The 17,801-nt window shown below is 47.9% G+C and overlaps 1 protein-coding gene and 1 non-coding gene across 2 annotated transcripts in view; both read left to right on the top strand.

The window, feature by feature from the left end:
- The window catches only part of LOC144174348 (P protein-like), a 358,011-nt gene that overhangs the window by 134,933 nt on the left and 205,277 nt on the right, over positions 1-17,801 (top strand). The gene's annotated exons all lie outside the window — the stretch shown is intronic.
- Trnat-cgu (transfer RNA threonine (anticodon CGU)) lies at positions 15,595-15,667 on the top strand. The gene has a single exon. It is a non-coding gene; the product is annotated as a tRNA-Thr (tRNA).

Genomic DNA, 17,801 nt, shown 5'->3' with positions numbered 1-17,801 from the left:
ACGTAGCGAAATAGCGAAAGCGCAACGCATCCGGCGTTACACGGCTCTTCCACGTTGAGTGCATGTAGAAGTGCTCACGCATTTAAAAATTGCTCTATAAAACGCAAATAATGGTCCACGTAGAATCAAAGGCGTGTAAGAGCCCCGCGCTGCCGTTGAGACCGGGTAGGCCACGACGCTGCGCCGTTGACTCTGGCGAAATGTCGAAGCGGCATCCTTCCATTTTTGGTGATGACGGTAGAAAACTTCCACCCTGTGTCCCACACCACGGGGGACGACGCTACCGCTAACCGCGGGTTAGAACAGGCCACTTATTCTACGTGATCCCTGGCGGACTCTCCGTTCACATGTGTCATATGAGCGCCTCGACTCGACAGGAGGTGAACACGTGAATGTTTTGGTGCCAAACGAACATTTTAGCGTGTGGTGCGGGGCGGCTTGGACTGCATCCACGGGCTTGGAGAAACCTGGAGAGCCTAGGGAAATCTGACGGTTTAAAAGCCCGGCCCCTTCTTTTGTGTACATCTCTGTTCACTTCGTCGTGTGAACAAACGCCACTGTTTCGTTGGAGCCGCGTCTCCCTGTCGGTTTCGGCTGGGTCGCGCTAGCTCAGCAACCCGATGACAACTCTGCAGCCACGCAACCTCAACACTCGTGTCCGCCATGCTCTCAACAGCGGCTTTTATTGCGAGAAGGATACGCCAGTGCCCCAGAACACAATACACTCTTAGGCGAAAAGGACTAAACGATCGTCCTCTGGGGGACCAACGGCCTTTGCCACAACGGCCTTTGCCACTATGAGGACTATAGTGATCGGGCGAATGGTTTTTCCGCCACCCGGTTGGTCCGTTCCGATACTTCCCAAGGGCGAACTGCTCGAAGGTAGACACAGAAAAAGAAAAAAAGAAAACCAGCACCAGGAGGGATCGAACCACCGTCTTCCGCAACTATTAGCGGTGAGCGCGACCACGGGTGCCGCTGCGAAGCATATCTCCGTTACATCGGCTTAGGGACTCTCGTATTTGTCGTCTGCTTCACTCGGGCTCGCTCTCCCTGCTGTTTCTTTGAGCTCGGTTGGCCTTTGATGCTTGTCCGCACCAGATTTTGCGTGTGCGTAACTTTTTATCATAATAAAAGACTTAAAATCGCGTACAGTAGCTTAAGGCGTGATTAAAAAACAGTTTTTGATACCGCTCCGGAAGAAACATTGCCGGAGTCGCCCCATTCTTTGTGAAACCAGTCTTGTGGTAAGTGCGAAGAGTCGGAGCTAGGCGTCAGCTTCTGTATTCAGCAGTCTTTCGAAAAAAGGGAACAGCCAGCTGCTAATAAATGACAACAGCGAAAATGCAAGACCAAACTTTGGCCTTCACCACTATGCTTCACTCGGACTTTGTGACCAATTCAAAGGCCTAGAATTTCTGACAAATTCCAGGCCTTCGGGGATGTCGGCTTTGGCAGAAGGCATTAGGATTCCCGGTAATCGTATGCGAGGCAAAACAGTTTTTGCAACCTTGCCGAACGCTCGAAAGTATATGCTGTATCACACCACTTTGCGTTGCCATGGCAGGAAAGTATGCCGACATGCACTATATATGGGCCGCAAAAAAAATTCAGGTTGACTTCGAAATAACCTACCGTGTGTATAGGTGCCTACTAGATTTATAACGCTTCCTACCAGTATGGAGCATTATTGAGCAAAACGAGTCACATGTACCAGTAACACTATGTTTGTTCAAACCTGGACCGATATTTCGGCACATTTCCCACAGCCATATTCACCCAATATTCAGATATGCGTTGTAGTAAAACTTCACTCAACAGGAGGACGAGGAGTACGAGAAAACTTTATTTAACAGTAAAATCGAGCTGGTTAGTGGGCGGGGTCCTCAATCCAGTACAAGAGACTAAGAGTAATTTTCTAAATTCATAGGACGCCATCCCGATTATGCCATCATTTGTTCTTTACGCCTGAAAAGAGCTGCTTGGACATTTTTATTGGTTTTAATTTTTGTTGTACTGGAAACCGGCGCATGTAATATTTACTGCGTTCGTTAGCGAGAATATCAAGCCTTTAACACCGTAATCATGTCATAATTATTCAGGTTGAACGTCAGTTCGTTATGACACCGAAGGTTACGATAGAAATTCGGAGCACAAAAGCCGCCTTCGAGTACTCTGGACAACGTTGTCTGCGCTGTTTCATGGAGGCGTAGCACAAACCATCTCATTGCATTTGCATGGGAACAAACAATGCAGGCTGCGGATATGAACCTTATTGCACGCAGCCATAATAAAAAGTAATTTGTGAAGAATGTCCTGTGTGCCTTACAGCCTGAAGAAAATGTCCACACGAACTTCAACGAGCCTTTTGAACATCCCCAAACCTCCTAATTAGACGTTTTTGGCGGTGCAGAAAAAATAACGCATTGGGCACAGAAAAAAACATTCATCTGATACCAGCCGGATGCAACGAAAGAAACAGAAGATAGTCGTTTTATTTCCTGCTGTGCGATGCGCGTTCGTTCGTAGCATTAGGCCGTTGAGCCTTCATAAGAGCATCTCAAAAATACATTAGGGAAGCCCACGCATTTTGAATACTTATCGAGGCGCTCTGAGCACTGAACCTCGCAAATAAGGCAAAAAGGGTGAGTTACACACGATCATCTGGCCGATGCTCTGAAGAAAGTTGTTCTCTGTCTCCTTGTGTGTTGCAAGCTTGTGCGAGATACAGCTTGAATTTATTCCAAGGTGTCAGAAGCTGGCAAAATAACTGAATTAGTGGAAATGCGCTTTTTGATGCACTAAAGCATCAAAGCGGGCGATTTCTAGCACAGGCACTGCTGCCATTCATAAGCGGAGTGTGGCAGAGTGTATCAGAAATCTTTCACTGGCCGTTATTACCTCGAGCGAATCGTATGCAACACAGCGCGCATAACCTCACCGAGAAGCGTTTGTCCATCGCGCTTCGCCGCTCCTTGCCATTACCCGTCGCTCGATTAACCCTGGGCGCTTGTCTTATAATCAGCGTCGCTATTTTCTCCCGTGGCACTATGTAAAGGACCCACTGACTGGAAATACTTGTGCTTTGTAAGCGTAAAACTGTCCATAGACATATGCGCGAAATGGCGACGACGACGCCATTACAGGATATTAACGGCGCAGCGAAGAGACTATAGATGCATGCGTTTCGGCTTCCCGTTGCTCCTTATAGAGCGGCGGGGACGAACATATAGTCGGCATTTGGGCACACGGTACACACTCTTCCGCAGGCACTCCACTCGAAGATGAACAGTTGCCCGCGAAGACTAACGGCCGCATTTTATTCCCTATTTTGCTCCTTTTAATTTGCCTGACTGCGAATATGGCACCTTGCTATGCATCGGGGTTCTTTCGGTGAAAGAGTGAACACGAAAAGGGCTTTGCTTCATTGCTAAATTAAATGTTATTTCTCATTGATGTCCTGCATAGATAAAGTGAATGTGGTCGCACTGTTGCTTCAGTACCTCTCTTTTCCTGAAGCAAGTAGAGAGTTCGCCCAACCTTAGAGGAAAATCCTGTTAAGTAGCACCGGAAATTCCCGAGTAGTTGCGTTGGCGCTGCTAACTGGTTTTTGTTGTGCCACAGCTTGTCCCTCTGCGGGCGCAGAAGCTGTGGGCGCTTCTTGCGGGTGTCGGCAACGTGATTCTCAGTAGTTACAGTTGACACGGTTTCACGGGGTTTGCCAGGTCCTCAGGTTGCCAGGTCCTCAGAACAAAAAGCAAAAAGTCACCGGAAAATTACCAAAAGTGGCCAGGAAAATTACCATTTTGTGAAAATCGATGCTAGCAATTTCTTCTCGATGTAGGGTTGCCATCTGCCCGGTTTTTAACTGGCCCAGCCGTTGGTTTTTTTTTTTTTTTCGATAGCGGGCTGGTTGCCGGTCAGTACTTAAAATCGCCCGTCAATGGAGGTTCTTTGGTCATCGTGCGGCGATTTTTTTTTTGCGTTTTATGAGCGTCAATTCAGCAACTGCAACGATAAATATGTGTCAACAAGCTGGGCAAAGACGCGCGAGCAGAGAAAATACGCGGACGAGCGCGCTTCCTGAGACGGTGCGGGGCCAAGAGGAGGAACAACACAACCAAATGCCGCCTCTGTTGCCAGGCGGCATAGCTTTGCGAGTGCTGCTTAGTATTGCGTGTGCACTTACATATGTGAATTCAGATGCAAAGAAGAGCTTTTAATGGACGAGGTATCTGCAGTTAGTTTTCGGTGCAGCACTTCCAGAGCAATAACCAAAACCTTAGTCCCTTTCAGTGCAAACGTTATGTTGAGTTCTGTCTAGGAAAATGCGTTGCGTCTCAAGAAAACATAGCGCAGGAAAATGCGTTGCGTCTCAAGAAAACATAGCGCCTTTTTGTTTCCCAACAGGCATTTAACCTTCCTTATACCTCGCCCCCCCCCCCCCCCCCTCCCCCCCGACCGTTTCTTTGCAGGTAAAGGTGCCAGCCCTGTTTCGATAGCCTGCGTAGAAAAAAAAGGGAGAAAGTTCGAGGAGTAGCGAATCTAGTTAACAAATATTCTTCATTTGCTACAGACCGGAAAAATAACAGTTCTCCGTTGTCTCCTAAAATATTAAATCAAAAATACGGTACTTAAAGTATTCAAAGAGTCTGAATCATCATATAGAACTTGCGTTAGCTGCACACTATTTTCACCCCTTTTATTGCCTCTACATTTCCGTGCCTACTATAAATCGTCAAACACGCCACCCCCCCCCCCCCCTAAAAAAAAAGAAAAATGGAAACTCAAAGCGTCCCTGAAAGGCCTAAACAACACACTTCAAACTGACGGCGTTGCTTGAAGCCTTCGCCGCGATTCTTAAGGCAGGTTATGGATATTAAAAAAAAGCGAAACACCGTGTTTAGAATTGTGCCGGTAAGTAGCAGTGTACGTTGGTATGTTTTGGGTGACACTAACACTAACTCCTGGGGCCCTATTCCCCACTTAGCTATATCGCTCCTTATTCTTGTTCTGACTGGCTTCTAGTTTCATCTTGGCTACTGAAAAGCCCTGAACGACCGAGGAAGGCTCCTTTTCTCGGATGTAAGGTGTCAAAAGAGCACAGAAACATATAAATAATCAACAGCGCTCAAAGGAGCGAGAAAGTAGCCAAGTCGTAACACTAATATTTCAGTCGCCATGAGCCTCTAAAAGTCGCCAGTTTGGCGACAAATAGCCAAACCTGGCAACTCTGCTCTGGAGACATGTTTCGCTTGTGTTGACGTGCCAAACTGTTTCCGTGGTGTGAACGGCGAGTGTTTCGATTTGACAATTACTTCAGCGATGAGGGCAGCGTGATGTCTTACCACAATGCATTTCGCAGGTATATGCAAAGCATAACGTCTTGAACCACCCTTCTTCAAAAGACAGCGAGCATCATTTGAGAAAAACGCTTATCCGTCCAGTGTTCCGAACAACTTATACTCAAATAACACACTTCTTTTAGACTGCAGATGTCTGTGCGGAAAGGGTATCCTATACGGCAACATAACGCGTGCATTGCGTAAACTACTGTGCCTATGCCTGGGGCTGAGACATAAAATTATTAAGCGCTATTTGTTTCAGTTTTAAGCACTTACGTAATTGAACAATTCAGCTGACTTTATTGAGCCAATCATTGAGCTTCTTAAAGCGTCATAAGGTAGGTTTAATCGGAGGGATGTCGTCTATCTACAGCAGGGTGTATGTGAAAAACGTGCAAAATATCTTGGTACAGCCTAAAGTTTACGTTACGGAAATCCCACTGTCCCTCACAAACTGCAATTTACGCAAGGCTGCATTTCTAAGGTGTGAAGGAAAGTTGGGATACAGGATATAAATCTATAATAATGTTGCATTCATTGGGTCTTTGAAACATCTGTTAAAGATGACTTCGGTTCGACTAGCCAAGCAGGAAAATACGACTAAACAGGGAGGGGGAAAAGGGGAAGTTTTCTTTATTTTGTTCGTGCTAATTTGGTGATGCTCAAAGTTAAGAGTAACCGCGCATTATCCAGAGGGCTGAAGTTCATTCCTGTTATCCCAGCTGTGATGTGAAGGTCTTGCGCAGATGTGATGGCACTGTGACGAATAGAGTAGGCAGTAAATACCGTTAAATCAAAATTCGCCGCTTCCGCCAAGCTGTGCTCTTATGTCACAGTGATATATCTTGACGTTTCGCTGTTTTGTCGCTCCGTTCTTTTGTCACGTGCTTCTGGGCCGCTTTACTTTACTGTCGCGTGCTGCTCTGACGCTGTGCTCTTTCGTCGGTGGTGTTTTGACGTGCTCTGGGGCGGTATTCCCGTGTTTTGTCCCTTTTGTGTCCCTTTCAAAAGTGTCCCTTTTGAGCGAGCCCTGATTGGCTAAAAGCAAACACCCGGATGTGACGCCATGCAAGCTCGACGGAGCTATGAGCCGTGGCTACTCGGAGCAGACGATTTGGAGCAGACGATTTTTCGTCGCAGTTCGCTCGCGGAACAATAAACACATAAAAGATACTCTGATACGGTTTCACTTCTTTAAAATGCGTTTGCAAGAACAGTTACGCTATTTGAATAAAAGGCCCACTGCCTAACCGGAAGTACGTCACGATGAAAGGGACGCAAAAGGGACGTTTTCGAAAGGGACAGTTACGAGAATACCGCCCCTGTTTTGTCACGCTGCATGCCCTCATCAACTGTGTGATCACATTGTGGGAGTCCCGGCGTTAACGCGGAGGATGATGTCTTCGTTTTTCTAATGTGGACTGGAACGTTCGCGATCACCCCGCCGCAGTGGCTCAGTGACTAAGGCATTGTGCTGCTGAGCACGAGGTCGCGGGCTCGATTCCCGGCCGCGGCGGCCGCTTTTCTGATGGAGGCGAAAAGCAAAACGCCCGTGTGTACGAGATTTCGGCGCACGTTAAATATCTCCAGGTGGTCAAAATTAACCCGGAGCCCTCCACTACGGCACGCCTCATCGCCTGCGTTGCGGCGGCGCGTTAAACCCTACAATCAATCAATCAACGTTAGCGATGATTAGGCCCATGTATGCTCAATGGCCTCCTCAGTAGAGCAAGCGTCTCCCCTGTACAATGGTAATTGTTGGCGAAACTATAGTCTCTTTAGTCGCAAGTTGACACGCCTTCCAGCTGTGCGCGGATACGAAAAGCCGCTACTTCTCGTATCTTAGAAAGGCACCACACTTTACTCTTCCTTGGCGAAAGACCGCAGGTGGAGGTAATAATGAACAAAAAAAATGTCGGGGTTGACCATGGATAAACCGTGTTTGTTGAGCGATAGCTCTGCTTTGTGCGCCGAGTGCGAACCGTTAACACGCACATGACGTTACCGCAAAACAAAGCACAAACGCTGCTCGGCGCAGTCGGCTGAATGCGCACGGAACTTGGATGCAACCAGAGAGTTTCTTACAATGTACACTAGAAAGGAATCTGGCGTTAGTGTCTGTGCGGCTCACATCAAGCCCTTCTGTGTCGTCATGGGCCTCCATCAAACCGTACGCTCGCTTTAGTTTCATCATTGGCTTGGATTGAAACGTTTTAGGGCCCTAAATTCATATATAGTGCCACAAAAACGCAAAGAAGACTGTGTAACGGCATAAGTATAAAATGAAGCACGCTGTTCTAAAGCTAAGGAAATTGAAAGTAAAGCGTATTTCCTTTACTTAGAGTCTGCCGGGATGGTTGTAGCTACTATTCTGCAGACCAAGTTGGTAGTTAACAATAATGTACAATTTTGAGAGAAGACTCATTAAAGACTGTTACTTTGAGAATATTTCCATAAATTGTTTGGAAAGCTCACAAAGGTTTTATGCGCGTACCTATAAAAACATCACCTTCGCAGTAAACCGGTGCACAGATCGTTTGCTACAACTTTCGCGGCCAATAATTATCCGCTCAGTCAAGATGTCCAGGCGATGTTAAGTTATGTACTGCCATTTAAAAAAATCAAGGAAACGAACTCTTCTTATCACAAACTGGCGTACCTACATTGTGGGCGTGTACTTATCTACATATGTACCGATGGTCGCTCGCCGGAACTAGTCCACTCGCTTGATTATAATGAAGCGCAGCTGTCTTATCATAAACAAATGGAGTGAATTTCGAGTTTACAAGCAAAGCAAGGAAATCGAAGCGAGTTTCGACCATTTCGGTCACCTCCTAGACATAGCATTGCATAGTGAAGAAAGCAAACCCAAGAAGACGGTCAAGAATCAGATAGGCATGCCAAGCCAGCAACACTGACCTTCGCATAACCACCCGCGCCGACACGGATTCCAAGGCGCAGTTTCCTCTCTACTATGCTTACTAAGAAGCTCTATGGACGGAGCCAGCCCACCTTGTACCATTTTCTGATGACGCGCTCCCATAGTGTTTTCCCATATCCCTCTCTCCACACCGTCTTTAGAACGAAAGGTGAATTACACGCTTTTACTGCGCAACCGCACGACGCTCGCTTGACCTCGGCTGGGAATCGAAGGTCGAATGGACTTTTTAGCTTTGCATCTGGAGTAACAGAGCTGTCTCTGTAAAATATCTCCCGGGAGGCAATGCGTCAGCGAATAGAAGCACCAGCTGTGGTCTGACGATGCTGGATTCACTGGGTAAACGCACGCGATCCCATGCATGCACTGGACGCCTTTCCAAACGAATTGTAGCCCTGTTGGCGCAGCTTTCGTTCATACGTCTTGCGTGCCCGAAATGAGCCACATGCGAGCCTTTTTTTCCCGTGTAGAATTCGGGAGAGCCAATAAACACGCGACGTCTGTAGGCTCCCGAGACGCTTGGCTCCACCGCGACATCCGTCTACCGCTCCAGCGAGGCGCAACCCGAACTTAATTACGGCACAGGCAAAAAATTTTCCATGAGCTGTCAGATTACAGCTACGCAATAGATTGCAGAGTTTTAGCATTCCGTCTGTTCCGTCGTTTCCGTATGTACCGTCCGTACCGGGACCCGACTGCGCCTGCGCGCGCGGACATGGCGAGGAGGCCCGCATCCCCCAGGAACAAATGCGGGCGCATGGCAAGGCGGGAAAACTAAAGCACCCTGCCGGAACAAATACGCAAGTGCCCAGTAGGGTACCGGTGCATGCGGAACGTATGGAGTAGACATAATGCTCATACTCTCTATTGTTGTACGAATTTCAAGCGCAAAGATTCAGACGGGGGACGAACGGGACAAAGACAAGCGCTATTGTTAGCTTGCGGGCATCGAACCTGCAGTGGAAAATTGTGCAAGCACCTGGTGGATGCGCCGACCAATAGATTCCCACCGGGCACGCCGGAATGGCGTGTATTTGCTGTGACAATTATGAGACGCCCGTATATACCGGTTCGACAACCAGGACTAAAAAAATCGATTGAATTCAGCCTTCCTAGCAGCTTAAGTATGCACGTTATGAATAGCGCATACACAGTGATATCCCGCCTGCCAATAAATGTAACGGATTAACAATGGCTTCTTTAATTGGGGCACGCCATGCATTTTACTTGCCCTTAGACCACAAACTCTGCTATAATTAGGAACTAAGAAAAGCGAATATTTTTAAATTTGTTCAGGGTTAAGGTGCTTAAGGCAGAATACGCTTGCCCATTTTTATTCTTCGAAACGAAACACGCGAGGTTTCCATTTAATGCTAATGTTCCCAACAGCAGCCGTCAATGGGAAAATTCGGGGAAGCTTCCACTCACGCCCAAGACTTGAATGGCGAAACTGTTGGAGTTGAGCATTGACGGACACAAATTTGAGTTTTAGCATCGTTGTGGTGTCGTCCTTGACGACCGCGGCATACTATTTCAATGACCTTATGTTGAGCAATGCCAAAGTGAGCTCGTCGCTTTGGTCGAAGTTTTCATACGCCACTCTGCAAGCGCGACTTATCGTCTCTAGCGGACGCTTTGCACGCCGACCCTGTCGAAGCAGAGTGGCCTCTTCCTCGGCCACCGCGCAAACTATCCGCGGCCGGGCCATGTGGAGTCAAAGATCACCTACAGCAACTTCGACATTCAAGTCGCGGCTCATCTACGGTACAGAGCGCATGCGCGCCACGACACGGGGACAAGCGAACGAGGAGTGTACGCTATGACGTCTCTTTCTCGTTCCGAGCAAGTATTGCCACGATACGGTGAACGCTAGGATGTTTTCGTGGTAAATGTTGACCAATGTCACTAAGCGGGTATGCTTGGCTTGACAAACGTGCACTCGATGCGCGCGTGCACGAGCGTTCGGCGTTTTTAAAGGTATTTTTAACTGCGGTCACCACACACGATTTGCTTAACGAATTCGCTGTTAATAATCTAAGACGGAACTGTACGACAAACGCACCATTTATTACTTAGGCCACTTAGCAGAATATGCCCGTAGGAGGCCAACACCAACGTTCGCCATTTCATAATCTGGGACAGTGCGGAAGTGGGTCGGCTGTTGTATAATTTTTGCACGTCAGAACAAAGCTTGGACGAGATTAAGGGATCGCACAGACGAATCTTCTCGCTGGTTAGCATATAACCATGTTCCGTTGCATTCGCGGTGGAAAATCTCGGCCTGAGTGAAAACGGGTCCTGTGCTGCGCAAATAGAGTTTTCGTTTGCACGAGTCCCCGCTAACTTGCAAAATCCTAAACGACGGCACCGCTCGGAATGTTCCCCAAATACGCGTCCATTTGCGAGATGAAAGGGACGTCATTCTAGGAATGCGAGCAGTCGTTATACCTTAACTGTGCGCACGTGGAGAAAGAGGGCGAGTTGAAGGGAGAGAGAGAGAGCGAGAAAGCTCCTTATTCGGAGAAACCGAGATGCCTACCGGCATGTCAACAACACGCACATGGAAATAAATGACGCACTCGTTACGCGAACACTTTTTAACCCAGACGAGAGAAAAAAAAAACAGACTCACTCTCCCGTAATTCCTCCCTCACGCCCTTGTCGCGTGGGGAGTGCGCGGACACTTTTTCCCCGATTTTTCTCTACCGCCCAAAGTACGCGGCATTTTCCAAGGATGGGGGAGCGAGTTGGCAGTCTCGGGTTTTCTGCCGGCGCGGCGCCCCAGGGATAACGGGTTCTTCAACAGCGCGCGAAAAGCGGAGTGCGAGAGGGAAAGGGCCAGTGACAGGGTACAAACGAGGGCGGATCGGTGTAGGCAGCTTAATAACAGCTCAACGCTGCTGCGTTTGCTACACAGCCCGAGAGCGGCGGAGGTGCATCGACGGGCGAGTTGGAAAGGCGAAACAAATAGAGAGACCGAGGGAGCCAGCAGCGCGTTATGGAATGATGGCGCATTAACAGACCATTTATAAAGCACACCGTTTCAACTGGAAGCTGCTCGCTGCTGGCTTGCTGGCTGGTATTGATCCGAAGCTTGCCCACTTAGCTCTGTTCGAAGAGCCGTTTCCTCCTGAACAAACGCGCCGCGCACACACGCGCCGGTTTCGTTGGTCGAACCTTTTTTTTTTCTCTTGCTCTCTTTCTCTCCCTACCTCTCTTTTTCTCTGAAAGAGCAAACCCATCGTCTTCTCCTCGATTTCCGCAGACCTGAGTGCAGGAGTCGCCCCTCATTTCAGTTTCGTTCCCCCCTCCTCTCCCCCTTGAAGACGAATGGAAGGACACGCTATTGATTTTGTATCCGTGCCCGAGTGCTGCCGCTGACGGTCAGGTCGCTATGTCGGGATCAAAGCCGCACCGGCCCTTTTGTGCCCTGTTATTTTTCCCGATTGCTTTTTTTTTTTCCTCACTTTGCTTCGTCCGCCGATTTTTCTTTTTTTTTGTTTGCCGGTGGTATAATGCTGAGCTGGTGTGATACGCCCTTTCTCGTTCTTTCGTTTGGGCGACCGCGCCATATATTATATATGGCGCATCTGACAACCAACAAACCAACGCATACACACGCACAGTGTCACTTTGAAATACATAAAAAAAGATTATTTGAACATTAAAGCCGGAGACCGGCCTTTGTCAAAAAATGCGGACAAAGGGCATTTTTCACAAAGGCCGGCCTGCGGCTGAAGCGCCGAAATAAATTATGTCATGTTTTTTTCGCTCGTGATTTTTCCGATCACGGCGAAAAAACCGCCGTGATTTTTCTGATCACGGTGGGTTTTTCTCGACTTTGATTTCTGTATTTCTGCATCATAGAAAAAAAGGACAATCACCTCATTCGGCGCTATACAGCACCTTCAAGTAGCCAAATAGCACTGGCAATAAGGACTGCATCTTTGATGTGTGTTCTTACGGAATCCCTCGTCCCATATATATATAGGGAGCAGTAGAACTTTGAAGATGGCAGAGAACACAATTGCAAAGAGACTTCTTTCAGCAAAGAGACTTGCTTTCGTCAGGCCCTGACGAAAGCAAGTTTCTTTGCTGAAACGTTGGCAACAATCGTGCTTTTACCTTGTTCGAAGTTTTTATTCTCTTGTATATATATATATATATATATATATATATATATATATATAGAGAGAGAGAGAGAGAGAGAGAGAGATGTGGGAGGAAGCCGTCCGTCATAAAATTTTGGAGATATTTGAGAGAAAGAAGTGCGTGTGGCGGCCGAATCCAGAACCTTCGGATTACCCTTCAGATGCCTTACCAATTAAGCTAACGGGTCGGCTGTATTCCCCTACACTTTCTTGCGTACGGACCTGAATGCAAAGTGCTCCTTACGCTTGGGAATGGTGGGCACGTACAGGTGATACGGGCGAAATGAAACACCTCTCAAGCGCAGATTAACAGATTACTGTCACTAGATTGAATCTTTCTTTTCAATAGTGTTTTCCCTGTCTCTTTGCATCTACGTGACGATCTGGTCGGCCGCCGATGCTCACAAGCCCCTTCACTTCTCTGATACATGTCCGACCCTACGGCTATGCGCTGCCACCTTTGCCTCAGAGTGAATGCAACGGGAACGCGTGCCACGGCTCCAGATATGAGACGTCGCTCTGCACAGGGGCAATGTTCGGCTCATTCGAGGAGACGCAGTGATGAGAAAACAAGGCAGCTGCTGGAGGGAGGAGTTTTAGCCGCAAAGCTGTTTAGCTTTCACTGCCGCCGTCGAGCGTTACCAGAAAAAGAAAACAGAAGAAATACAGAGGCACGCGAGCGTGCGTGTCGTGAGGAGCGCCCTGCGTCGGCCATCTCGACCTTCGAAAACTCTCTGCCCAGCGTTCGTGGCGTGATCTCTCGCGTGCTGTTCTCCTCGTCAGTTCACGTTCGTTCGCGCCTGAAGTGGGGACCACAAACGCCGAGTCCGCGCTACAGACGCCGAGTTCGCGAAGCGGGTTGCCGCGGATTCAAGCGCGTGCTAACGCGGTCCACTTTGGGAGAGATGGGAAAGCCGGCGTTCACGACGGTACGGGCCTGCCAGTCATGGAGAACTTTCAGCAGGTCTCCGACGAAGGTAGAGGGGCCACCAGTTCTGCTGTTTCCTCAGCCTTGCACCACTAGTAAAAGCTGCGTCATTTTTTTTTTATATAGTGGGGGCCTCATGGTTTCTTTTGACCACAAGCGGGGATCCAGCATGCAAGAAGTGCGACGAGTCGGAAATTCATTGGGATGCGTTGAAAACCGGGGGCAGGGCCACACCTGCGAAAAACATCTGTGCCAAACGCGCCAGCACGTCCGCGAGGCCTATCGAGCTTGGAATGAACCCAGGGCCGGCGGCTCTTATGATCGTGTGCGCAAACTTTCAATGCACATCAGTGAACGCCGGGTGACGCAAATTATCTCTCCGCTCCACCACGGTGCGCCTCGTGTCATGGTAGCCCAGGTGCGTCCTGTGTGCGTAAACGTCCAGGATATCGTGTATGCGTGAATACAACACTCGTTGTGCAATCGATCTGAGAAGACCAGGAAACAGACGTGTCTTAATGTCGAAGTCCTCATCGCAATGCCTGCCCTGCCTCCGCCACAGAAAGCGGGAAAATCTCCGGCCAAGTCAAAGGGAGGCTTCAGATAGGGGCTGCGTTCTCTTCCTCCAGTCCCCGCCCTTCCCCTCTTTCCTTAGTTGGAAAGGGCGAGTCAGGGCTGTTTGTATTGACTATGGTCGTTTAAATAGTGGGATGAAGTCAGGCCTACAAAGCCCCACCTCTCTTGAATGATGACTGATTTCTTCACATACCTTGAACTCTTGTCTGGCTATAGTCATATGCAACTTATTATTACCTGTCATTAAATTCCTGTCATTGGAATCTGTACCCCTCAGTCCCCTACAGCCAATCAGCAGCAGCAGCAGCAGCCGCAGCATCATCATCCGTGTCGTCGTCTTCTCCTCCTTCTTCTTCTTCAGCCTTTTTATATCCGCTACGGGAAGTAGGGCCCACATATAGGCTTCCAACTGTCCCATATGTATACACTACTGTGCTGCCATTGCACAAAGTCATTGCACAAAATATTCTCATCTTATCCCTCCCCCTAGTTATCGGTCTACTCCTAACTTGGTCACTCGGAAGTGATTCCGTTACGTGGTGGTTCATTAGTATATGCCCGGTCCAAGAATCCACGTCATTCTCTTCATGTCAACTAATTTTTTGTGCAAATAGAGTTTATTCCTGATCATTTCTCTTAACGTCAGCGAGAGGGAGAAGAAGGAACACTTTTATTAGAATGGAAGGCTGTGGCCGACTTGGAGGGAGGGGCTGTGTTCGCGGGACGTGCGCGCGTGTGCGTGTGCGCGTGTGCGCGTACGTATGTGTGTGTATGTGTTGTGTTGTGCGTGCGCGTGCGTGTGTGCGCATACGAGAGAGAGAGAGAGAGAGAGAGAGAGAGGCATGATCCCTCTCATGTGCCACTCCTCACGCCGCTGTGAAGCACCACTGCCTATTCCCAACGAAAATCCCGCGTAATGATCCCTTGTTGCGCCTACTCTTACTGTCTGGAATGTTGAAACCGCACAAATTTGCACCAAAGCACGTTCATTAAGTGACGAAGACACGGCACACCTGTGTGGTTTTCAAAGGGGGAAAATCTTTGCATTGCTAGACGAGTTTTGGAACAGGCGAAACAAAAAAAGATCGCGCCCTCAGCTCAAGGTGCGCGAGAATGAGACAGTGAAGGAGCTTACATACATACATATACATACGCACACACACACACACACACCACACACACGCACACACACACACACACACACACACACACACATATATATATATATATATATATATATATATATATATATATATATATATATATATATATATATATATACACTTTCTGACTCAGAAAATTGTTCATCTGTTTCTATGACCTACCGCATTCCCCTCCTTTGCTTTCCGAGGATTTCTTGACTGCCGACCCTTATTCTGTCTTAATTCACCGAGGCCCTCATTTCCCATTTCTGATTCGCTACATGCATAGCGAGGGCCTCTGTTCTGTCAGTCTTGGTGCCAAAGGTAGCTTAAGAGGGTTCAACGCTGGTCGGCCACTCTCGACATGTCGTAGACACTCGAGTCATGGCCCGGGGGTTAGCAAGAAGGTCCTCTTCACCCCGAGTAGTCCGGGTGGCGCTGGCTACCACGCCCAAGTGCAGAAAACAAAGAATACCTAAACATAAACACCCATGAAAGTGGTGGGGAAACAGCCCTGCCGGTAGCGTAGTGGTCATCGCACCAGACGCGTATTCTGGAGGTCGTGGGTTCGGACCCCACCCGACGGGCATTTTTCCTCCACTTTCTTTCTGTCTTTCCAAATTCTTCATCTGTTCCAATGACCTACCACATTCTCTTCTTTGCTTTCCGAGGTTTTCTTGACTGACTGCCAACCTTTATTTCTCTCTCTCTCTCTCTCTCTCTCTCTCTCTCTCTCTCTCTATATATATATATATATATATATATATATATATATATATATATATATATATATATATATATATATATATATATATATATATATATATATATATATATATATATACATATATATATAGCGACCGTTTATTCGGAAGCTCGAGTGAGGAACCCGCGCGCACACCCCATGATGATGAGTATCTGTAGTGGATGAGGACAAAGTGCCAGGGCGTCAGCTAGGGATGATGATAATGTGCAGATCAAGAAAGAGCATTGCAATAAGTTTCGAGTCCTCGCACCAAGGGTGGCTCCGCCAACCTTTACTTTTGGAACGGCCAAGGACACTCAGAATATATATATTTCAGCAGCGTTCTTTGGCAGGTGAGTGATACGTATTCACCAAAAAAACACATAGCATTAATTGATGTCGTGGGTTCGGATGCCACCCGGCGGGCATTTTATCACCACTTTCTTTCTGACTCAAAAAAATTCTTCTTCTGTTTCTATGACCTACCGCATTCTCTTCTTTTTTCTTGACTGCCAACCTTTATTTCTCTCTCTTTCTTTCTCTCTAGTCACGTGGTTACGTTTGTCAAGATTGTTGCCTGCTTGTTTTCTGCTGTGTTTTGTCCCACTGTGAACAACATAAGGGATTTTAGCCATGGTGTCACTTACTGATTTGCAATAACGGTTATAGGAAGGAAGTGGGACATAGAAAACAACAAATTGTGAGCCCTTTGGCACGGAATTTTCGATTACCAGTGAGTTTGCCCGGCCTTATCTGGAAAACGCAGTTTATACGGATGGCCGCAAAGCTTGACAAACTTCCCAGTTAGAAAGAAGGAAAAGTCGCTCCGCTCCCAATGCAGCCAACCGTATTAGCTTTATCGCTCAAAACAGCACCCCTTCAGAGGGCTTCGCTTCTCGCTTTCCCACGCGCACGCATATAAATGTCTGGCTATGCTTAAATTCCGACAGAGGTCTAATTGTTATGCTTTTTCGCTTCCGTAGAGACCCGGTTCTCATTTAGTTTTATAGCCGTTTTGATTTTGGCGTGTTCTGAGGCTTCGCCATCGTCGCCTCATCTGCTGATCAGTAAACTGGTCCACAATGACAATTGCCCAACGCCAGCACCGAGTTAGCGGCGTTAAAAAATAAGCAGCAAACTGGATCTCGCTGTCGGCCTGACGTGAAGAAACGGCGCTGTATATAGGACGCAAACGCAGCCGGATTTACAGCGCTTTTTGCGTTAGTCTAAGCTTGGGTGGCCCGCCTAATGCACGTAGACGAAATTTCAATACTTGTATGCTTTCCCGTACTCTGGAGTTTGCGTAACTACCCGCGATACAATAGCTTGGCCGACAAATCGAGGAAAATAGCTTGCCATGGAATGCGATTCCCCATTAATCCTGAGGCCTTGCGTAGTGTGACTCGGGCTACCTCGATCATCGTTGTGGTCTTTTCCGACGCCGGGTCCGCTTAGAAGCTGCATCATTATCATCTGACCGGGTGGTGTGATCATGACGATGACAATGATGAGCCATTTTTAGTGATAGTTAGTAGCGTCTTGGTCGTTAGGCGGTAATTCAGCGGAGGGATTTTCCGCGAGGTTTACGTAAGCGAATATCGGTTCTGCAGCGCGATCCTGAATTCTTCTACTTTACGTCTTACTGTTAGCTCATTGATCGGCTTCTTTCGTACTAGCTTGTTGCGGTCCTCAAATCTAGCCTAATTCGAGATCTTACAATACGGTGGTCACTACACTTTACCCTTCCGAGCACTTCCACATCCTGCACGACGCCAGGCGTATCGCATAATATGAAGTCTATTTCATTTTTGTGGTTCCCATTCGGGCTCCTCCACGTATACTTCCGGCTCTCCCGTTTGCAGAAGGTGTTCATGATGCGCAGATTATTCCGTCTTAGCAGTATTCCGTCTTACAGGTGCATCTTACCGGTACTCACTTACGGGCAGAAACTTGGAGGCTCACTAAGAGGGTGCAAC

This window comes from Haemaphysalis longicornis, unplaced genomic scaffold, assembly GCF_048455015.1.
Source record: "Haemaphysalis longicornis isolate Haplotype H1 unplaced genomic scaffold, Haemaphysalis longicornis Haplotype H1 scaffold_3, whole genome shotgun sequence".
Taxonomy (NCBI): Eukaryota; Metazoa; Arthropoda; class Arachnida; order Ixodida; family Ixodidae; genus Haemaphysalis; species Haemaphysalis longicornis.
The sequence above is the reverse complement of the archived record's forward strand: the minus strand, read 5'-3'. Positions and strand labels throughout refer to the sequence as shown.